Here is a 23,463-nt window from a genome sequence, read left to right on the forward strand (position 1 = left end):
AGAGATATCTATGAAATGACTAACATTCTCAAATTAAAAATAGATGAAGTATTTAAGTAGTTTATACATTTTAAAATAAAAACAATAGACTCTCAGTAACATAATGTAGTAGTAGTAAAGCACCTGAACATTCAGGAATTTAATCAACAGACTTTTAATTAACTGTTTATATCAGATTTGTTTATAATCTGATGAATTCAGTTGTTTTTCACTTTATTTGGGTGTCCAAGTTCTTATCTGTAGATGTTAACCTGAGAAGTCACTGAACATGTAACAGGTATAATACATACCATCTTAGCATACTAAACAAGTTGTTATAGACATGCTGTTAACATTCTGTAACTGGATTTTAACTGGACTTTGAGATGGGGTTGGGGTCAGGATTACAGTCCTACTCATTCACATGTGAGTGTTTCTCTACTCAATATTTGTGTCCAATTAGACTGCACAGTCTGAACCAGCTCAGGCTCCATTGTAGAAATCACACAGTACTTAAATTCTGCTTTTATGTTCACCTCTCAATAAGATCATGTGTTGGAATCTTATAAAACCTACTAAAACTGAACACTGGCTGGTGGTCACTGAGAAGTAGACGTCTCTCTGCTCCAGACTATGTGAGGTCACTGTGTACTCTCTTCTTCAACACAGAAGGGGGCGCTATTAGTGATATCAGGTCTTGTAGAGCAGGGGGGAAACAAATGCCTTTAAAGTAGGGCTGTCAAAAATAAAAGTCCTGTAGGACCACAGTACAGCCCTGTTCAGTGTTTCACCTGCTCTAACAGAGCTGATTTGTTGTTATAAATTTTGTGCATCACTTTTAAGATCCATTATAAGTTTGTAATGATATAGTAACACTAAAATAACAAGAAAAGAAGTAAGTTTGCATTTCAGTTACAGTACCAAGTAGTGTAACTGTAATTACAGTACAGGTCTACTACCATGCAGTGTAACTGTAATTACAATATATATCTAATACAATGTAGTGTAACTGTAATTACTGTTTTTCATTTTTGCCTAGTAAACACAATACATTGAGTGTGTATTATGTTGCTGAATACAAATATTGTAAATTATTTAACGAACAATAATTTAAGTTAATGAAATAGACATTAAATTCCTGAAATCACAGTAATCTTACCATGTACAGTGAGGTTAACAGTGGTACTGTACTGTGATGTTGTTGCTCTGTTATTTCGTGCTCCTCTACACCGGTACTGATCCGCATTAACTACAGCATCTCCATTGATGGTGAGAGTGTCTCTGTTTACAGTGTAAAACACAGACTGAGACACTGTAGTCCACTGACTCTGTGCTTTCTTCTTATACCACTGATATGTCCACCCATCATAACCCTGAACCTCACACTTCAGAGTGACTGACTCTCCAGTGAACACAGGACTCTGAGACTCCACAGTCAGTGTAGTTGTGGGTAAATCTGTGGAAAGAGATGGAGAACACTGCATGTTACAGCTGACTGACCCCCAGTGTCTTCCTGGAGTCACTCTGCATTTACAGATATTATAATAAACAGGTTCGACACATGATGCTGCGTTCTAATATGTTAATCATTGTGTTTTGTGGAGATTATCTGGAGATTATGTGGGATCTGATTGTGATTGGAGGGTAAAACGTGAACCCATGACTGTGAGTCACTTAATTATTCCATCCAGTACCACCTTGGACACTTTGTCCAGTAATGTAATTAGGACTGTGATGCTCTTTTATGTCACTTATAACGGTTTTGATAAGAGGAGTGAACTCTACTGCCCCCCTGTGTCAGTAGTATGTCCAGGCAGTTACTGTCTCCTGCTCATTCACATGTGAGTTTGATGGTTTCTCTATGCAATATTTGTGTACAATTATACTGCACAGTCTGAACCAGCTCAGGCTCCATTGTAGAAATCACACAGTACTTAAATTCTGCTTTTATGTTCACCTCTCAATAAGATCATGTGTTGGAATCTTATAAAACCTACTAAAACTGAACACTGGCTGCTGGTCACTGAGAAGTACACGTCTCTCTGCTCCAGACTATGTGAGGTCACTGTGTTCTCTCTTCTTCAACACAGAAGGGGGCGCTATTAGTGAGATCAGGTCTTGTAGTGCAGGGGGGAACAAATGCCTTTAAAGTAGGGGTGTCAAAATAAAAGTCCTGTAGGACCACAGTACAGCCCTGTTCAGTGTTTCACCTGCTCTAACAGAGCTGATTTGTTGTTAGAAATTTAGTGTATCACTTATAAGATCCATTATAAGTTTGTAATGCCATAGTGTAATGCCACACTAAGATAACAAGAAAAGAAGTAAGTTTGCATTTCAGTTACAGTACCATGTAGTGTAACTGTAATTACAGTATAAGTCTAATACAATGTAATGTAACTGTAATTACTGTACATCTACAATTTCCTTTTTCCGTGTAAACACAATACATGGAGCGTGTATTATGCTGCTTAATACAAATAGTGTAAATTATTTAACAAACAATAATTTAAGTTATTGAAATAGACATTAAATTCCTGAAATGACAGTAATCTTACCATGTACAGTGAGGTTAACAGTGGTACTGTACTGTGATGTTCTTGGTCTGTTATTTCGTGCTCCTCTACACTGGTACTGATCCGCATTAACTACAGCATCTCTATTGATGGTGAGAGTGTCTCTGTTTACAGTGTAAAACACAGACTGAGACACTGTAGTCCACTGACTCTGAACTTTCTTCTTATACCACTGATATGTCCACCCATCATAACCCTGAACCTCACACTTCAGAGTGACTGACTCTCCAGTGAACACAGGACTCTGAGGCCCCACATTCAGTGTAGTTGTGGGTAAATCTGTGGAAAGAGATGGAGAACACTGCATGTTACAGCTGACTGACCCCCAGTGTCTTCCTGGAGTCACTCTGTATTTACATATATTATAACAAACAGGTTAGACCCATGATGCTGCATACTAATTCTAATCTGTTAATCACTGTGTTTTGTGGAGATTATCTGGAGATTATGTGGAATCTGATTGTGATTGGAGGGAAAAACGTGAACGCATGACTGTGAGTCACTTAATTATTCCATGCAGTACCACCTTGGACTCTTTGTCCAGTAATGTGACACTTGTAATTAGGACTGTGATGCTCTTTTATGTCACTTATAACGGTTTTGATAAGAGGAGTGAACTCTACTGCCCCCCTGTGTCAGTAGTATGTCCAGGCAGTTACACTCTCTCCTGCTCATTCAAATGTGAGTGTGATAGTTTCTCTAATTAATATTTGTGTCCAGTTAGACTGTTTGTCGACTACATTATGCTGTTTGTCCACTACAGTTCAGCATTTAACACTATCATCCCCTCCCTACTCACTACTAAGTTGGAGGATCTAGGACTGCATACCTCCCTGTGCGACTGGATCTCCAACTTCCTAACTGACAGACCACAATCAGTACGGGTGGGCAACTGTGTCTCATCCAGCCTCACCCTCACCACTGGAGCTCCTCAGGGTTGTGTCCTAAGCCCCCTGCTCTACTCACTGCACACCTACGACTGCACAGCCACTTCCTGCTCCACCATCATTGTCAAGATTGCTGACAATAACATCGTCATGGGCCTGATCTCGGACAACGATGAGAGGGCCTACCTGGAGGAGATTAAACACCTTGAAAACTGGTGCCAGGGAAATAATCTCCTCCTAAACGTCAGCAAGACAAAGGAGCTGATTGTGCACTGCAGCAAGAAGCAGGAGCAGCACTACCAACCTGTGAGGATCAATGGAACCACGGTGGAGAGAGTAGACAGTTTCAGGTACCTTGGAGTTCGCATCTCGCAGGACCTGTCCTGGTCCCGCCACACCAACTCCCTGGCAAAGAAGGCTCGTCAGCGTCTTTACCACCTCAGACGCCTAAGAGACTTCAGACTGCCCTCCAAGGTACTGCGGAACTTCTACACCTGCACTATCGAGAGCATCCTCACAGGGAACATCACAGTCTGGTTTGGGAACAGCACCAAGCAGGACAGATAAGCACTCCAAAGGGTGGTGTGTTCAGCAGAGCGCATCACTCATACAGAACTTCCTGACCTGCAGACCATCTATTAAAAGCGGTGCCAGACCAAGGCCAGGAGGATTGTGAAGGACCCCAGCCATCCCAACAATAGGCTCTTCTCTCTGTTGAGGTCAGGGAAATGCTTTCGCTCCATGAAGACCAAGACAGAGAGACTGAAGAGGAGCTTCTTCCCACAGGCCATTCGGGCCCTGAATCAGGGAAACTGATAAACTGTGGGGACCACCACTACCATGTGACTGTAAATCTGTAAATTTGTAAGATGGAATTGTACATTGTGTACATACACATATATCTATATCTACATTGTACATTGTGTATATATACATATATTGTACATACATTGTTATATATATTTTGTGTGTGTGTATATATATAATTTATGCATGTATTTATTTATTTATTTATTTATTTTAATTTAGTTTTTTTCCCCTTATGCACCCCTTTTTTTTCTTCAGTTTGGACAGGGCACTCTCAAACCATTTCACTGCGAGTTATACTGTGTATGATCATTGTCATATAGATAATTACAATTCAGATTTTACTCCTCTTAAAATCTATATAGTTTTTAAAGAACAAGGCTATTTCTTACTAGCCATCTTCTAACCTGGGGATAACCCCTTCCATTCAGTTTTAACCAGAACAAAAGTCTGAAGTCAGCAGTTGCTATAACGACACTACCCGCATCCCTGATAGCTAATAAACCAAACTTGAAACTTCAAACTTGACTGCACAGTCTGAACCAGCTCATTCTCCATTGTAGAAATCACACAGTATTTAAATTCTGCTTTTATGTTCACCTCTCAATAAGATCATGTGTTGGAATCTTATAAAACCTACTAAAACTGAACACTGGCTGCTGGTTACTGAGAAGTACACGTCTCTCTGCTACAGACTATGTGAGGTCACTGTGTACTCTCTTCTTCAGCACAGAAGGGGGCGCTATTAGTGAGATCAGGTCTTGTAGTGCAGGGGGGAAACAAATGCCTTTAAAGTAGGGCTGTCAAAATAAAAGTCCTGTAGGACCATAGTACAGCCCTGTTCAGTGTTTCACCTGCTCTAACAGAGCTGATTTGTTGTTAGCAATTTTGAGTATCACTTTTAAGATCCATTATATGTTTGTAATGACATAGTAACACTAAGATAACAAAAAAAAAAGTAAGTTTGCATTTCAGTTCCATTACCATGTAGTGTAACTGTAATTACAGTATAACTCTAATACCATGTAGTGTAACTGTAATTACAGTACAGGTCTAATACTATGCAGTGTAACTGTAATTACAGTACAGGTCTAATACCATGTAGTGTAACTGTAATTACTGTACATCTTCAATTTCATTTTTGCCTAGTAAACAAAACACATGGAGTGTGTATTATGCTACTGAATACAAATAGTGTAAATTATTTAACAAACAATAATTTAAGTTAATAAAATAGACATTAAATTCATGAAATGACAGTTATCTTACTGTACACAGTGAGGGTAACAATGTTACTGTACTGTGATGTTGTTGGTCTGTTATATTGTGCTCCTCTACACCGGTACTGATCCCCATTAACTACAGCATCTCCACTGATGGTGAGAGTGTCTCTGTTTACAGTGTAAAACACAGACTGAGACACTGTAGTCCACTGACTCTGTGCTTTCTTCTTATACCACTGATATGTCCACCAATAATATCCCCAAACCCCACACTTCAGAGTGACTGACTCTCCAGTGAACACAGGACTCTGAGGCTCCACAGTCAGTGTAGTTGTGGGTAAATCTGTGGAAAGAGATGGAGAACACTGCATGTTACAGCTGACTGACCCCCAGTGTCTTCCTGGAGTCACTCTGTATTTACATATATTATAACAAACAGGTTAGACCCACGATGCTGCATTCTAATCTGTTAATCACTGTGTTTTGTGGAGATTATCTGGAGATTATGTGGGATCTGATTGTGATTTGGAAGGTAAAACGTGAAACCATGACTGTGAGTAACTTAATTATTCCATCCAGTACCACCTTGGACACTTTGTCCAGTAATGTGACATTTGTAATTAGGACTGAGATGCTCTTTTATGTCACTTAAACACTTTTATAACAGCAGAGTAAAATCACAGTTAGTTTCCATTTTGCCCTCCACAAGAAACAGAATACATGTGGACTCAGTGTGTATTATGTTACTGACTACCAAGAGTTTATTTGAACAAAAGAGTTTAAATTTGTCACGTCCGCAGACCTGAGCGTTCCCCGTTTCCCTAGCAACCGAGTCACTTCCAGGTTGTTGTTGGTCTCCATGGTTCCGTGTCTCCTCCCCTTTGTGTCCAGCTGTTCCGAGTTTGTCTCTGATTACGTTCCTGTGTGAAGCCCGTTCCTACTTTTGTTTAGTTATATGTCGTTTGTTCTAGGCCCTGTGTGTTTAGTTATATGTCGTTTGTTCTAGCTCCTGTGGGTTTAGTTATATGTCGTTTGTTCCAGTGCCTGTTTGTCTCTCATTAGATCTCATTTGTTCTCTATCGTATGTAGTTTGTTTATTCCTGTTTAATCTCGCATCCTCGCCCCGCGTTGATGTTTCCCTCTGCTGTTTTCCTTGTTTAGTTCTCTGCTGTTCCCTTATCTGTAATATTGTCTGTGAGCTTTAGTTAATGTTATTTTGTCTAACTTGGTCTCGCCCTCAGCCTATTAGCCTGTTATTGTTCTGTTAGCCTGTTCCTCTTATGTTTGCTTATTCTTTGTTCTGGTCGGTATTGTTAGTCTGTGTCTGTTAATAAACACATTTAGTTTTTCTATCCCATCCGTCCCTTATATTATGGCTTCGCTGGTTATTTCAGTTTCGCATAACATCCAACGCCTCAGCACTTCGTAAGTGTGTTCACTCTCCACCCCTTCAGCATTACAAATATATGAAATAAATCACCTTGAGCAAGTCCAGCTTGAACAAATGACATCAGCACTATAAACATAAAAAGAAGAACATATGAATATGAACAATGAAATAATTAATTTCTTAAAGAAAACATGATCGCAAAACATTGCAGACACAGTTAAAAAAATATGTATAACTGTTCATTTAACCACAAACATCATAACATCCTGTTTATTACTTTAATAAGTATATTGTCTAAACTCTGCTTCAAATGAAGTGGGGGAAACTGCCGTTTTTACAAACATGCTAATTAAACAAAAGTGAAAGAAATTAAACTGTCGTGATAAAACATGTTTAGAGAGCTTTAGAGCGCTGAAGGTTTTGAACACAAGGGGGCGACAGTGATTTATTTTTCTGAGGAGAGTGGCGTGTGCTGTGGTATGAGCAGATCCACTACTGCTGTGTCACAGTTCCTGTCACGAATGGCCACCCTCCTCCCGTGCCTGATGTCACGGTTTCCCTGTCTTCCAGCTCTCCCTGGTGCCATGCCTTAGTTTCGTTTTCTCCGCCCCTTTCTGTTCCTCTATTCCACTCCTTGTTTTAGCTTCCGCTGTTCCCGCGTATCTGTTTAGTGTCTGATTGTCTTGCTTATTTAAGCTCTGTAGTTTGGTCTTCTGCTTGTTGGTCTATGGTAAGTTACGTCTCTCTGTCAGGTTTGCCGCTGTTGTCACTGCTTTTCTGTGTACTCCAGCCGTGTGTTATATTACTCTCAGCACCCCTTAGCCTCTGTTTATTTTACCGTTCGTGTTTCCTCATTTAATAAACCGCCTCCTGCATTTTGCATTCTACCTCTCGCCTTGTTCCTGTTGGAAGCGTAACAGTTCCACAGTGTCTGTTATTTATGGACATCCTATCCAGCATTCTCTAAGTGTTTACAAGGTTATATGAAGAAAACACACACTGTGTAACGTGGAGCGATAGAGAGCTGGACGCAGACGATGAGAAGAGCGAGATTTATTAAGGGACAATCCAGAATCTGCGTCAGTAAGTCAGACCAGGGTCATAGCACCGATACGAACAGATCCAGGAAATGTATTAAACAAAAAATACAAAATCTGGAAAATCAACAGGCAAACCGAGAGAAAACAGGGTACAGATACACAGACAACAAGGCAAAGTGGTCAAAATTCTCAAATGAAGCGCGTTTTATTTGTAAAATTTGTTTTGGACGCTTTTGCACCACAAAACATTTTTCACTACGCTGTAAAATCTGCTCCAAAAACCATTTAAAAACGCCGCATTTTACACCGTTTATATGTCAGTTGAAAAGCCGTAAAAAGCGTCGTTTTAAGGGCTCTAAACGTTTTGGCTTGCTTACAACGGCATTTAAAACACCATTTTATTGTCTGATGAGCTCTGCCTATTGGGTTCGACAGCCAATAGACGAACGCATTCACTCACGAACAAGGTCATACCAGACCAGTTCACTACAGATCTTAATCGGCTGCTGAACCAGTGCTCATTGAGTAATGTGTGAGCATCTAAAAAGAGTGACAATGAGAATAAAGTCCATCACAGCTATGTCAGAGGATGAAACTGCTGTAGTTGGACTGCACAGGACACACAGTCAACAAACCAGACACAATAAAGCTGCTGCTGACAGTCTAATTAGTAAAATCTCCAGCCCAGTCTTTCGGGCTCTTCAGGAGGGTGAGGGCTCATACAGGTGAGGTCTTTGTTTTCAAGCACAGCAGGAGTGTCTCTGACTTGCTTGCAGGTGACTCCACTGTGGTAGGGACTAACCTGACCAAGAACACACATGAACAGCACATAGAATGGGAGACAAACAAAAAAACAAATGAGCGCACACCAAACAATCTTAAAAAAAATCCAGTGTAATGTTTTATAACTCAGAAAAAAGAACAGACAAGCCAAATGGACTAGAATGAATGGGGAAAGGACATTGTATATAGATTCTCTCAACAAACGTCTCAAAGCCTATGCCAATAATTAAATATTAAGATTATCATTGTCATATAGATAATTACAATTCAGATTTTATTCCTCTTAAAATCTATATAGTTTTTAAAGAACAAGGCTATTTCTTACTAGCCATCTTCTAACCTGGGGATAACCCCTTCCATTCAGTTTTAACCAGAACAAAAGTCTGAAGTCAGCAGTTGCTATAATGACACTACCCGCACCTCTGATAGCTAGCTAGGCAACAAGCTCGGCTGGCTTTCAGTCTAGTGCTAGAAGCAACTCATGACTGACCAACTACAGCTATCTTTGGGTGAGCTTTATTTTGCAGCCATTTATCAGTTAGCTAGTTGTGTCTGGTTAGTATTTTTACGAATGAACACATGTAAATCCCCAAAATAAACAAACTTGAGCACTGGTTCATCAGCCGATTAAAATCTGTAGTGAACTGATCTGGTTTTTGTAGCGTATTTTACAGCATAGTGAAAAATAGCACCATATTTTTCCATACAAAATGTTTGGCTTTCCATAGACAACGGCTTAGTACAAACACAATGAGCAGATAACGGCTAGAACAACGACCAGCAATACACTGAGGACAACACTGGGTTTAAAAACACGACCTAACAAGGTAGAAACAAGGAACAGGGGAAAGTAATGAAGGACAGAGAACTAAACGAGGAGCTAAACTAACGAAACCAAAACCAGGATGAACTGTTTTTCTCCATCTCCCCATTTCTGCTGAAAAAGAATATAGTGGAGTTGTGTATGCACGTTCTCTCTGCTACTACAACAGATTCATGTGGTAATGGGCCTTTTGTTAGGGGGGTAGGCGTTGGTCTTAAGGGTAATAGTGTATGTCTTGGTCATTTCCTGTTGATCGTCACCTTCCTTTATTGTTTACTTCTGTTACATTTTTTTGAGATTGCCGTATTTTTACCCAGTTTGTCTGTTAAAATGTTAATATACACAGTATGTTACATTCTATCACACCGTTATACTTATTAATTTACCCCAACACACAAAACAGCCCAAGCAGTGGATGTTATCTGCTGATTTTCTATAGGGTTTGTTTGTAGGCTCTACTTGACTGTTTCAACACCACACAGCATGTAGGTTTTCCCACTCATATCTGTGGTCATTCTTTGGATTTGTTGTATTCTACTGACTTCTCAATTCCTAAATTATGTTGGTATGATCCAAATCTCAAATATACAGATTGTCTAGTTTCTATAGTGATAGTGATGTCATGGCTGTCAACCCCGTCCAGGTAGTTATGAATCTTGGGGTTCTTCTTCACCCCACACTTTCACTTGAACTTCATATTAGAGCCCTCACTAAATCTGTTTATTTCTCCTCCAAAACTCTACTCCATGGTTTCAATAGCTCTTGTGTTGAGCATTGTAATCCTCTCTTGACTGGTCTTACTGTGAAAACTCTGACAAACACATATGCTAGAGTCGTAAGCGTCCATATCACTTCCGTGTTTCATCAGCTACACTGATGTGTAGAAGTACACTGGTAACTGGTCTGTTCCCATATTGAGTACAAACATGTACAAGAACTTCTCCTCCTGCTCTCCAGCCCAGTACATCAAACAGAACCCTTTCCATAACACATCTGGATACAGTGAGAACACCTGAGCACATGGAAGAGAAACTCTGATCCTCCCTTCTGAGAGAACTACACAACTAACACACATAATCTCATCAGTCAGGATCCTCAGCCTGCACATTACCAACTTCATACAGCACCTCTGACTCTAATGAAGACATAAAGAGAACATTTACTCACAGAGCACCACAGGGAGTGGACTGAGCTCCATACTGTCCCAGTAATGACGGACTGACTGAATGACTGTGTGTGTTAAAGATGATCACTTCCTGTGTTCTCTAGTCAAAGCACACTTCTGAGAAAGAGAGAAATACTGAGAGATAGAAATAGAGCGAGGCGGCAGAGAGAGAGAGAGAGAGAGAGAGAGAGAGAGGAGGAGAGAGAGAGAGAGAGAAAAGGCTGTGGTTTCCATTTTATAGTCAGAGCACACTTCTGAGAATATAAGGAAATAAACATAGACAAAGAGAAGGGTGTAGAGAGAGAGAGAGAGAGAGAGAGAGAGAGAGAGAGGTCGTGGTTTCCATTTTATATAAAGTGTCTCCACTGTGTGGTGTGTATGTAGGACACAGTGAGGCCAACTCTTCATCATCATTATTATAAATAATATTATTCATTTGAACTCATTAATTTAATGTAAATGTGTTGAATACTTGGGGAAAGAATGTTTTGCAGATCTCTAAAACCTCCTTTAGTGGACACTGGACACTTTGTGGTTCCTTCCTCTTTACATGACGATCTCACATTTTACTTCTCTCTCTCAAAGACACACACACACATACACACACACACACACACTTACACACACACACTCACACACACACACACTCTCACACACACACACACACACACACACACACACACACACACACACACACACACGCACACACACAAGCATAGAACTGTACTCCTGTATGATAGAGCCGTATGTTATGTTGTATTCTAAGTTCTGTGAAGGGTAAATAGAAGGCTATAAAATGTAGTACCACTGAGAGTCACAAGATGCATCTCAGCACAATCAGTTCAAGAGTAAATGGGGCCTCAAACAAGTGTCCATATACTTACTCAAATATCTTTAATATCAAAGTTACCATCTATCACTCATCTTTATGTACCCCTGTGTCTCAAAAACACACACACCTGTACATACAAACACATAAGCATACACACACATACAGAGTGTTGTGGTTTCTGTTCTATTTCAGCTGTGTAGCAGAGGGAGGAAGTGCAGAGTGGTGGGTGTTATGGACTGTTAGAGCTGATAAATAGTGACCTGCTCTCTACTTCATGTTACTGATACTCAGTGGTGTTTAATAATATTCATTTAAAGTGTGCAGAATCAGAATTAATTCTCTCTTCTTTCACCTGCACATTCTCTTTTCTACTCTCCACAAACTTTGTGTTGGGTTTGCATGGATCTGGTGTTAAAGTGTTTAGAGTGTGATCATCTTACTGTGGTGTCTGAGTGATGAGGGCTTGATACTAGAACACGTGTGTCTGTCCCTGTGTGACACCCTGAGGAATTCTCTAGTGCTCTTCCTCTGACTGCTACCCTTGTGTGCTGGAGCAGGACAAACTGCTCCAGGGGAGAGAAGTGAATCAGCGCTGCCTCCTGTTCCCTCCCCCAGCATGGAGGTCCTGCAAATGTGTATTGAACACATTTACATTAAATAAATGAGTTCCAATAAATAATATTCTTTATAATAATTATGATGAATAATTATGGCCTCACTGTGTCCAACATACACACCACACAGTGGAGGCACTTAATATAAAATGGAAACTATGGCCTCTTCTCTCTCTCTCTCTCTCTCTCTCTCTCTCTCTCTCTCTCTCTCTCTCTCTCTCTCTCTCTCTCTTTCTCTCTCTCTCGCTCATTCTCTTCCTCTCACTCTCCCCCCTTTCGCTCTCTCTCTTTCTCAGAAATGTGCTTGCACACACACCACATATAGCAAAGACACTTAAAATAACCTCATTATAATAACTCGCATTAATTCTGAGAACACAGGAAGTGATGAGTCTTTAACACACACAGTCACTCAGTCAGTCTGTCATTACTGGGACAGTATGGAGCTCAGTCCACTCCCTGTGGTGCTCTGTGAGTAAATGTTCTCTTTATGTCTTCATTAGAGTGAGAGGTGCTGTATGAAGTTGGTAATGTGCAGTCTGAGGATCCTGACTGATGAGATTATGTGTGTTAGTTGTGTAGTTCCTTCAGAAAGGAAGATCAGAGTTTCACTTCCATGTGCTCAGGTGTTCTCACTGTATCCAGATGTGTTATGGAAAGGGTTCTGTTTGATGTACTGGGCTGGAGAGCAGGAGGAGAAGTTCTTTGTACATATCTGTACTGAATATGGGAACAGACCAGTTACCAGTGTACTTCTACACATCAGTGTAGCTGATGAATCACGGAAGTGATATGGATGCTTACGACTCTAGCAGATGAGTTTGTCAGAGTTTTAGCAGTAAGACCAGTGAAGAGTGGATTTCAATAATCTACAAAGTGTGGGGTGAAGAAGACCCCTAGATTCCTAATATCTCGGTTCACTCCCCTTCCATTGGTCATGTGATGCGTCCTGTCATGTGCAGGGAGAGTTCACTGTTGACTGTGTTCAGTGTCTTGTGTCTTGTTTGTAACCACACCTGCATCCAGTTCTTTGTTTCATTTATGTATGTATTTTATTCCCTGTGTGTGTGTGTGTGTGTGTGGGGGGGGGGGGGGGGGGGGGGTCATTGTCAGTCATTGTTAGATGTACTTGAAGTTGTTAGCACATGTTAATGTTTTCGTTTGTGCTTTTGTTTCTGTGCATGTTTAGAGTTCTTCGTTTGTATCACACTACATTGCGTGTTTAATGTGAGTACCACAGTGTTTATTCTTTGTTCTTGATTAATAAATGTCTGTCCACATTGAGACAGATCTGAGCATCCTGCTCCTGGCCCTGTGGCACTCGGCCATCACACCTAACTATCAGCATGGGGTTAGTCTCTATGCTTGTCTTCCATTGCGTTTCAAGCCAAACCGTATTTGAGGTTCAAAGTATATACAAGAAGACACTTATATTAAGAGGGGGAAGAAAGATCATGACCAACACAGACTGGTAGTTTTCAGCCTGAGGAAAGAGACACTCTTCATTTTATAGATATGAAAAGAAACCCTTTGACAAGAGCCTCAACACACACAATTGAACACTGACACAGTGACTCAGCTGAGCTCTCTGCTGAGCACAAAACCTTTCACAGACAAAACCTCCTCAACAAAGGACCCACTCACACTCACGCAACCAAGACCAACACCTACCTCCCTAGCAAAGGACCCACTACCACATGAATCTGTCATAGTAGCAGAGAGACGGCGTGTACACAACAGGTCTACAGTCCTGGAACAGCTCACAAACTTTTATTTTCTCCTATTAATACTGCATGACTATTTAAAAATTAATCCCATACACAAATCTCAGAAACAGGTTCACAAATTCAGGAGATTAGTGAATCAGTGTCATGATCCCATTGCTGTATTCACCTGCTTTCAGTTTCTGTTTCCATCCTAGTTTTCATTTCCATGTGATTCCTTGTTTTGGTTTCATTAGTTCAGCCCCTCGTTTAGTTCTCTGGCCTTCATTAGTTTCCCCTGTTCCTCGTTTCTACCGTGTTAGGTCGTGTTTTTAAACGCAGTGTTTTCCTCAGTGTCTTGCTGGTGGTTGTTCTAGCCATTATCTGATCATTGTGTTTGTACTAAGCCATTGTCTGAGCTCTTGTCTTGTTTCACATTTATTCAGTCAGTGTTCTGGGTTCTGCCTTGTTGTCTGTGTATCTGTACCCTGTTTTCTCTCGGTTTGTCTGTTGATTTATTTTCCCGATTTTCGTGTTTTGCTTTCTGTTTAATATATTTCCTGGATCTGTTCATATTGGTGCTGTGACTTGTCTTAATGACCCAGATTCTGGATTTGCCCTTAATAAATTTCGCTCTTCTCAGTGTCTGCGTCCAGCTCTCTATCGCTCCACGTTACACAGTGTGTTTATTCTTCATAAACCCTCTAAACACTTAGAGAATGCTGGATAGGATGTTCATAAGTAACAGACACTGTGGAACTGTGAAACAGCAGTAGTGAATCTGCTCATACCACAGCACACACCACTGTCCACAGAAACATAAATCACTGACGCCCCCTTGTGTTCAAAACCTTCAGCGCGCTAAAGTTCTCTAAAGATGTTTTATCGTGTAGGATTCATTTCTTTCACTTTTGTTTAATCAGGGAGTTTGTGAAAACAGCAGTCATTTTCCCCACTCACTTTGAAGCAGAGTTTAGATGAACATTTATTCAAAGTGTTATCTAGCATGTTAAGGTGTTTTTTTTAAACGAACAATTATACATAGTGGTAACCAGCATGTTAAGGTGTTCATGGTTAAATTAACAATGATACTTTTATTTTAATTGTGTCTGAAATGTTTTGCTGTCAGGTGTTTTCTTTAATAAATTAATGATTTCATTGTTCATATTCATATGTTCCCTCTTTTATGTTTATAGTGCTGATTTCATTTGTTCAAGCTGGACTTGCTCAAGGTGATTTATATTCTGTTTATATATTATTTAAAACCCAAACTGCCATTACTAACTCTATTCAACTATTAGATGAAACATGAAATGTTGGAATGATGTCATTAGACATTTATGAAAATTTGCTATTTTAAATGTATTAATTTATACATTTAGCATTTTAGTGTATGTATTTTATAATTAATGAATTTATTTAGTATTAAAACGTGCAGGACCAGACAGCACTGACTGGTGTGGTAGATTTAGATTTAGATCTGTGTAATTTATTTGTTTTCAAAGTAACTGAATGAAGAATTCAAATGTTTAATGTTTCTGCAGGTCATGTTAAAGCTGTTGTGAGTGTAAGTCCTGATAATCACGTGTTCAGAGGAGAGACTGTGACTCTCAGATGTGACATACAGGGAGAAGGAGACACTGGGTGGCTATACAGCTGGTATAAGGATGGCAACAGTATCTACCCATATGTCACATCCAATACATACACATTCAACTTTGTTGTACAGTATGACAGTGGTACATACACCTGCAGAGGGTACAGGGGAAGAGACTCTCAGAGCTCAGAGATCAGTAATGCTATTACATTAACTGTGTCAGGTGAGTTTGGACTCTGAATTCAGCCAATAGACATTCATAGCAAGGTTGTTATTGTGTGTGTGTGATTTTAAACACAGAGCATTTTATATTTGCTGTGTTACAGTGAGACCCCAGGCATTACTGAGTGTATCTCCACAGATCTGGCTGACTGAAGGAGTCTCAGTGAGTCTAAGCTGTGAGGTCAGAGACTCCTCTACAGGCTGGACATTCAGCTGGTACAGAGCTGTTCCCTACAGAGAATGTTTAACTCCAGTAATACACAATCATAGCTATGTGAGGTATTGTGTTGAGCTCCTCTCAGACAGCAGCAGAGGAGCTGGAGGCTCCTACACTCTCAGTCCTGCTGCTCTACATCACACAGGAGTTTATGTGTGCAGAGCAGAGAGAGGAGAACCAGCCTATCAGATACAGTACAGCAACACACAGCCACTATGGATCACTGGTGAGGACATACAACAGCTGTGTGTGTGTGTATGTGTGTGTGTGTGTGTGTGTGTGTGTGTGTGTGTGTGTGTGTGTGTGTGTTTGTGAAACATCAATCACTGTCATACACACACACACAATCAAGAGCTTAGTTATATGTTATTAATTAGATTGCATTAGTGGTTTTCAATCATGAAAGGAGGCATCAAACTGGTTGTAATATTTCCATGTTAAACGTGTTCACTACACTCCTGCTATGATAAGACAATAATAATAACACGTGATGTATAATTTCTGTATCTAAGGTCTGTCTCCTCCAGTCTCTCTGATCATCAGTCCCAGCAGAACTCAACACTTTAGTGGTGACTCTCTCTCACTGAGCTGTGAGGGACAGAGTGACTCTCCTGGATGGAGAGTGAGAAGATACACACACAGTGGGAATGTGTCAGATTGTTAATCACTCTGGGGATCAGTTACAGGATCTAGACGCACCATCGGATACTTCTACACATACCATAGTGGAGTGTACTGGTGTCAGTCTGAATCTGGAGGGAGCAGCAATCCTGTTAACATCACAGTGCACAGTGAGTCTGCATGTATGCACTCACTAGTTAAAGAGAAAAGGAAATGTTTGATAACTATATTATAGTTCACAATATATAGAACTATCAGTTACTGACTAAGAAAACTTAACTAGAGTTAATAAGAAAAGCTGTTAATTTAACATATTCAGGGTGAACTGTGTGTGTGTGTGTGTGTGTGTGTGTGTGTGTGACATTCTACTTTCTACTTTATTGTGTTAATGTTCTGTGTCCCTGTTATGTATTACTCAGTATTCATGCTGGAATCCTTCTCTCTGTAAAAGATGAGTAAAGTGTTTTCTCTGTTCTAGATGGTGATGTGATTCTGGAGAGTTCTGTCCATCCTGTGACTGAGGGAGATCCTCTGACTCTACACTGTTTACTTCACCTCAATATCACATCACACCTCAGAGCTGATTTATACAAAGATGGATCACTCATCCAGACCCAGACTGCAGGAGAAATCACCATCCATACTGTCTCAAAGTCAGATGAGGGTGTCTACTACTGTAAACACCCAGAGAGAGGAGAGTCACCACACAGCTGGGTCTCAGTCAGAGGTCAGAATTTAAAGATTTCACATGTTTATTATTACACCAATTTAACCAGAGCCTCAAATTTATATTGGCAAGAAAATCATTTTATAATTCTGAATCTTGGAGCAGTAATCCTGTCAACACCACAGTGCAGGGTGAGACTCCATGTAGTGAATTTACGCTTGTACTGAGTTTACTGTGAACACCATGAACACCATGTCCTGTCCCTGACTGAACTCTCTTCAGTTTATATATTTGTATTTTCATATGTATTTGAGTATTTGAGACTATGGATATACATTACTTACATTTAGTCATTCAAGCCATGTAAAGTTACTGTTACCCATCATTTTCTAAGAGACAGAATAGATGTTTTCTATATATTCTATCCACAGCAGAAATAGGAAATCAAACATCCCCATCTTGTGGTGTGAATCAGTATTTACATAAATGTAACAAAGCGTTCACATGGAATCCAGTTACTTTAATTAAGGCTTAAATCTACATGTAATACACTCATTTATTATAGAAAAATAAAATGCTGTTACATTGCTGGATATATTGGTACATTAAACTGTGTTCAAGTAGATAACTGGTCCCAATGGCGTAGAACCTATTTGTAAACTAGGGGCCATTTCAATACTAGGACTGTCAGGGAATGTTTTGGACAATAAAAACTTTTGTGTTCATTTCTGTTGACTTTAAGAACCACCTGTACCGTCACCACCGTTACTCCTACTGTACCGTCACCACCGTTACTCCTACTGTACCATCACCACCATTACTCCTACTGTACCATCACCACCATTAGTCCTACTGTAACATCACCACATTACTCCTACTGTACCATCACCACATCACTCCAACTGTAGCTTCACCACCATTACTCCTACTGTACTGTCACCACATTAATCCTACTGTACCTTCACCACCGTTACTCCTACTGTATCAACACTACCATTACTCCTACCAGATGTGGTTCATCTGAGCTGCATGTGAAGTAATACATTCCATTTATTTATTCCTTCAAGTTCACTTCTCGTATCAAAACTATTAGATGCTTTCAAAAAGCTTTCAAAGGTTTAATAAGCTTCCAACACATGATCTTATAGAGAGGTGAACATAAAAGCAGAATTTAAGTACTGTGTGATTTCTACAATGGAGCCTGAGCTGGTTCTGACTGTGCAGTCTAAATGGACACAAATATTGAGTAGAGACCATCACACTCACATGTGAATGAGTAGGAGTGTAATCCTGTCCCCAACCCCATCTCAAAGTCCAGTTAAAATCCAGTTACAGAATGTTAACAGCATGTCTATAACAGCTTGTTGAGTATGCTAAGATGGTATGTATAATACCTGTTACATGTTCAGTGACTTCTCAGGTTAACATCTACAGATAAGAACTTGGACACCCAAATAAAGTGAAAAACAACTGAATTCATCAGATTATAAACAAATCTGATATAAACAGTTAATTAAAAATCTGTTGACTAATCTACTGCTTCACTACTGCTACACCATGTTACTGAGAGTCTATTGTTTTTATTTTAAAATGTTTAAAATACTGAAATACTTCATCTAATTTTAATCTGAGAATGTTACTCATTTCATAGATATCTCTATGCACTCTGCCATTGCATATCTTGAACTGTGTGTTTCATCTCCATCAGCAGTTAAACCTACACCTAAACTCACATCAAGCCTTAAAGGAGCTGCACTGGTGGGAAACCCAGTGACTCTGCACTGTAAGCTGGACCAGCCTGCTGGATGGAGTTTTTACTGGTCCAGACACACACAGAACCCTGAGACTGAGACCAACACTGCAACAAACTCCTACAACATCAGCTCAGTGGCGCCCTCTGATGGAGGCCAGTACTGGTGCAGAGCTGGTAGAGGAAACCCAGTCTACTACACAAACTACAGTGATGCAATCTGGGTAATCGTTACAGGTGAGGAACCGTTTGCATTCTATAACTAAAAAAATAGAAATTAAATTTATCAGTTACATATGCAGCAAAAATATGAAATATCAGTACTTTTCAACCCTTTGTAAAAGTTGGCACAATATTAAAGTGTCACTACATGTACTGGGGAGTCTTGGACATGTGCATACATTGGGCACTAGAGAGGAGAAGTCAATGACATTTTAGTAGAAAAATGACAAAGCAGATCAGAAAATGTTTGATTTCCTGAATAACAGGAAGCTGTCATGTCTGCTACAGGACATGATTTATGTGCTTCTGAATTAATGGGTTTATTCAGTATTAAAACATCTGCAGGACCAGACAGCAGTGACTTGTGTGATAGATTTAGATTTAGTTCTGTGTACTAGTGAGTAACAGTTTACAGTGTATAATTATAGAAAACATTGTGTTGGTTATCTGTGTGATAGATTTAGGTCTGTACAGTAACTCTGTTTACCTGACTGTACATGATAAGATCACAGTCATTTCATGAGTTTAACATCTATTTTACTCATTTAAACTCTTTGTAGTCAGTAGCAGAGCACACTCAGTCCACATGTATTGTGTTTACTTATTAAGGGTAAAAAAAATACTGTAACTGTACTTTTATTCCAGTAATACTGCATGGTATTATAACTGTGAAATGCAATCTTACTTCATTTCTTGTTACTATCATTACCAACTTATAATGGATCTTAAAAATGATACACGGGACTGTTGTTTTGGCCCCCCTGATTTAAAAGCATTTGTTTCCACCATACACTACAAGACCCGATCTCACTAATAGCGCCCCCTACTGTGTTGAAGAAGAGAGTACACAGTGACCTCACATAGTCTGGAGCAGAGACGTGTGACAAATCATTTTGATTCATGTGATGTTTCGGTTCCTATGAGTTCAGCTGGTGATTCCTCCTCTCTTGGCCTGGTTGGTTTGGCTGTGGGACTGAGTTTGGTCATGTTCTTCATCTTACTGACCCTGCTGTGGTGCTACAAAACCAATAAAGGTCTGAGATCAGCTGCAGGTCATTTATGAATAGTTTAAATATTATATGTTTTTATGATACAAATCATGAAACCTGTTTACAGTATTAAACACTTTTATTTTATTTCCATGTTGCCTGGTGCAGAATCTCTGTGTCGCTGTACTGGGAGTCAGTCAGACATCAATCAGACATCAGATCAGACCCAGAGAGAGTCAGGAGGTGAGGGTTGTCAGTCACACGACTGCACACTGCTCAGACCATGAGACAACAACAACTTTCCTTATTAACAATTAACTTAAAGCTTTATCTTCTCTAAGACAATTTAAATAATCCTTCATCACTTGTGATTCATTCTCTACTGTGTCCAGTAATCTTTCAGTTTAGCATTTATTAAATGGTCTTTTCCTTTAACCCCAGAAGCTGCCCACATATATGACACAGCTAAGCCAGCAGACCGGAGCAGCACAGGTAACGATTTCATTTCCCACTGAGTATAGTAGTGAAAGACTTGGTCAGAATGCATCTAATAAGCACACTGCACTCTGTGATAAACACACTGCACTCTGTGATAAACACACTGTAGTCTGTTATGAACACACTGTACTCTGTGATAAACACACTGCACTCTGTAATAAACACACTGTACTCTGTAATAAAAACACTGTACTCTGTTATGAACACACTGTACTCTGTGTCAGATGAACCTGCAGATGACTTCAGTGATGTCACTTATGCTCAGGTCATGAAACACAACAAGAAAAGCAGGAATAAAGGTACAGCCACATCACCTTCACACTGGGATTTAATTCACAACTCACACACAACATCACTCTATTATACATATAAGAATCAGGTTCTGTATAACTACACACTGGAGAATACAGTCTGATCTATATCACTACTGTATATATACTACTATATATATCTACTATATAATCATCACATGAGACAAAGGAAACACATGCTGGTCTCCAAAAGCAGCAGCAGTGCATTGTGGGAAAGAAGTGTGTATGATGAGATGTTATTGGTTGATTGGTTAGAACACTAAAGGTCAGTGAGAGGTCACGCCTGTGTTTGCTTTGGTTTTGTTCTCTGTTACTGCAGACACTGGTGCTGGACCCAGTGAAGTCACTTATGCTGAGATCAAACTGAAACCGAAACAGAAAGTAAAGAAAAAAGAAGGTACATGAAAAGGAGAAACTTTAGTCACCTACAGCAGTGACACACCAAGATACAGCTGACCTGAAGAACTCTTAAGATTCTACGTTTTGATTCACTGCTTAGTAACCGTGTGCTTAGTTACCCACTGTAGGTTATTCAGGTCATGTTGTGTTTAATCATTTGGAGGGTTAGACTTCTTCCTGTGGTGTACTTCAGGCTCTTTTGTCCCTACTAGAGAAGAGCAATGTGGGGGCAGACACTGTATACTCAGAGCTGAGGCAGGACTCACACAAAGGTCAGAGCTCCAAGATCTATGGTATCATTTCAGAGGTACCAGGCTGTACCGAGCCACTACTGCACCCAAAGACCTAAAGGAACACTATAACTGGTCATAAGAAGACCTTAAACCAGTCCTTCGAAACCAGCTAACAGTGAAGGAAACAGAGATGAAGCCAGTCAGCAGATATCACTCCATAGAGTGCTCACTGATCTCCACTCCATTCATTACTGTCAGTACCAGCTGCTGTGCTTGGAAGATTTGTAATAAACATGACTCAGTGAAAAAGGAGCCAGTGTTCATTTTAAACCTTATTTCAAGTGAAACTGAATATCAATGCAAAGTGACTTCTGCTCAGGTTTATATTAATTAATAAACAATCATGAAACATGTAAGAGCCCTTTACTGTTTATGTGCACAGAACTGAACCTACCAGCTTTGTTAAATAGAAGACAGGTAGAGTGGAGCTGAACTGACAGTGATTCTATGTACATTAAACAGAAATAATGACTGATCCTAATGAATGTTTTCAAATCATCTTTGTCAAGGTTGTTGAGGAACAGCAGAGACTGCTGGGAAACAGAGTTCATTCTCCTGTGTTACTCCCTCAAGTTTCTACAAGACCAGGAGTTTAAACCCTCTTATCCAAGTGTTCATTAATTTATTTAGTTTAAACACTTTTTAAATGATCATGTCAGATACTCATGTCTACAACAGGAAGGTGTTTTATAACAGATGGAGATGTAACAGGTTGGAGGTAAAATCTCTTACAGTGAAAGTGTGGTTTTACCATAAGGAACATACTAGATTCACTCTTAGTGTAGAAATGCTTGATAAGATTATAATTGTTTTGTTTGTGTGTTTTATCATGTGAATCTAAATATGAAGTGTGCTGGTTGTAGCATAAACATTCCAGGATAATCAGATTCAGTGGTGTTGGAGTTCCTTCTCTGTAGAGGTGATGAGTGTATGAGTTCTGTGGGGCTTCACAGCCAACAGTCTTTTCAGCTGTTCTAAAGCTTGTGATTGAGTGACTGCTTATGTTTGTGTGTTTGTTACTAGAGTCACTTAGAGAGACACATTAAGATCCACTTTTTAACTTTGATCCAAGATTTTTTTTGCAGTGTTATGTAACTGCAGCACCTTGTAAATTAAAGACCTGGAGATTCCTGGTGATCTTCTGTAGTGAGCCTCACTAGGGTTTAACCCTAACCCTAATCCTGGTGATCTTCTGTAGTGAGCCTCACTAGGGTTTATGCCTAACCCTAATCCTGGTGATCTTTTGTAGTGAGCCTCACTAGGGTGAAGGAATCAGTATGTATTTGTTTTATTTTGAGATTATTTTTTATTAAGTTTTATATTTTGTTTGTATTTCTGTACTTTCTAAATGTCTCTGTAAGTCTTCAGTGCCGTGGTGTCTGTCTGTGAGGTATCAAGGTCAGGAGGTGATGACTCTCAGGAGGTGATGACTCTGAGGCCTCATCCATACCTCTCTCTCTCTGTCATCCTCCCTCTCTCTTCTTGTCTCTCTATCCATCATCCTCCCTCTCTCCTCTTTCTCTCTCTCTCCATCATCCTCCTCTCTCCTCCTCCTGTCTCTCTCTCTCTATCTATCATCCTCCCCTCACTTTTCCTCCTGTCTCTCTATCTATCATCCTCCTCTCTCCTCCTCCTCTCTCTCTCTCTGTCTATCCTACTTCTTCATCTCCTCCTGATCTCACTTCTGTGTTGTTGTATTAACTACTCATTGTTAGATTAGCACCCTACTTTTTGATGAAGAAAAATCTGATCTGAAGTTTTTATATGTGCACAAATAAACATCAGACTCTGAGGATCAGCACAAGCTCCTGACTCTTTATTGCTGAATTTCTAATCCTAATCCTAATCTTAATCCTAA

General features: G+C 39.8%; 1 pseudogene across 1 annotated transcript; it reads left to right on the top strand.

The window, feature by feature from the left end:
- Nucleotides 1-15,005: 15,005 nt before the first annotated feature.
- LOC118240595 (Fc receptor-like protein 5) lies at nt 15,006-23,403 on the top strand (annotated as a pseudogene). The gene is made up of 10 exons (XR_014119267.1): nt 15,006-15,051; nt 15,364-15,639; nt 15,743-16,081; nt 16,368-16,646; nt 16,955-17,203; nt 18,852-19,130; nt 20,546-20,596; nt 20,827-20,901; nt 21,233-21,310; nt 22,115-23,403. The product of XR_014119267.1 is annotated as an Fc receptor-like protein 5 (transcript).
- Nucleotides 23,404-23,463: the final 60 nt, after the last annotated feature.

Source organism: Electrophorus electricus, chromosome 21 (assembly GCF_041902795.1).
Source record: "Electrophorus electricus isolate QZ-2024a chromosome 21, ASM4190279v1, whole genome shotgun sequence".
NCBI classification, from domain to species: Eukaryota; Metazoa; Chordata; class Actinopteri; order Gymnotiformes; family Gymnotidae; genus Electrophorus; species Electrophorus electricus.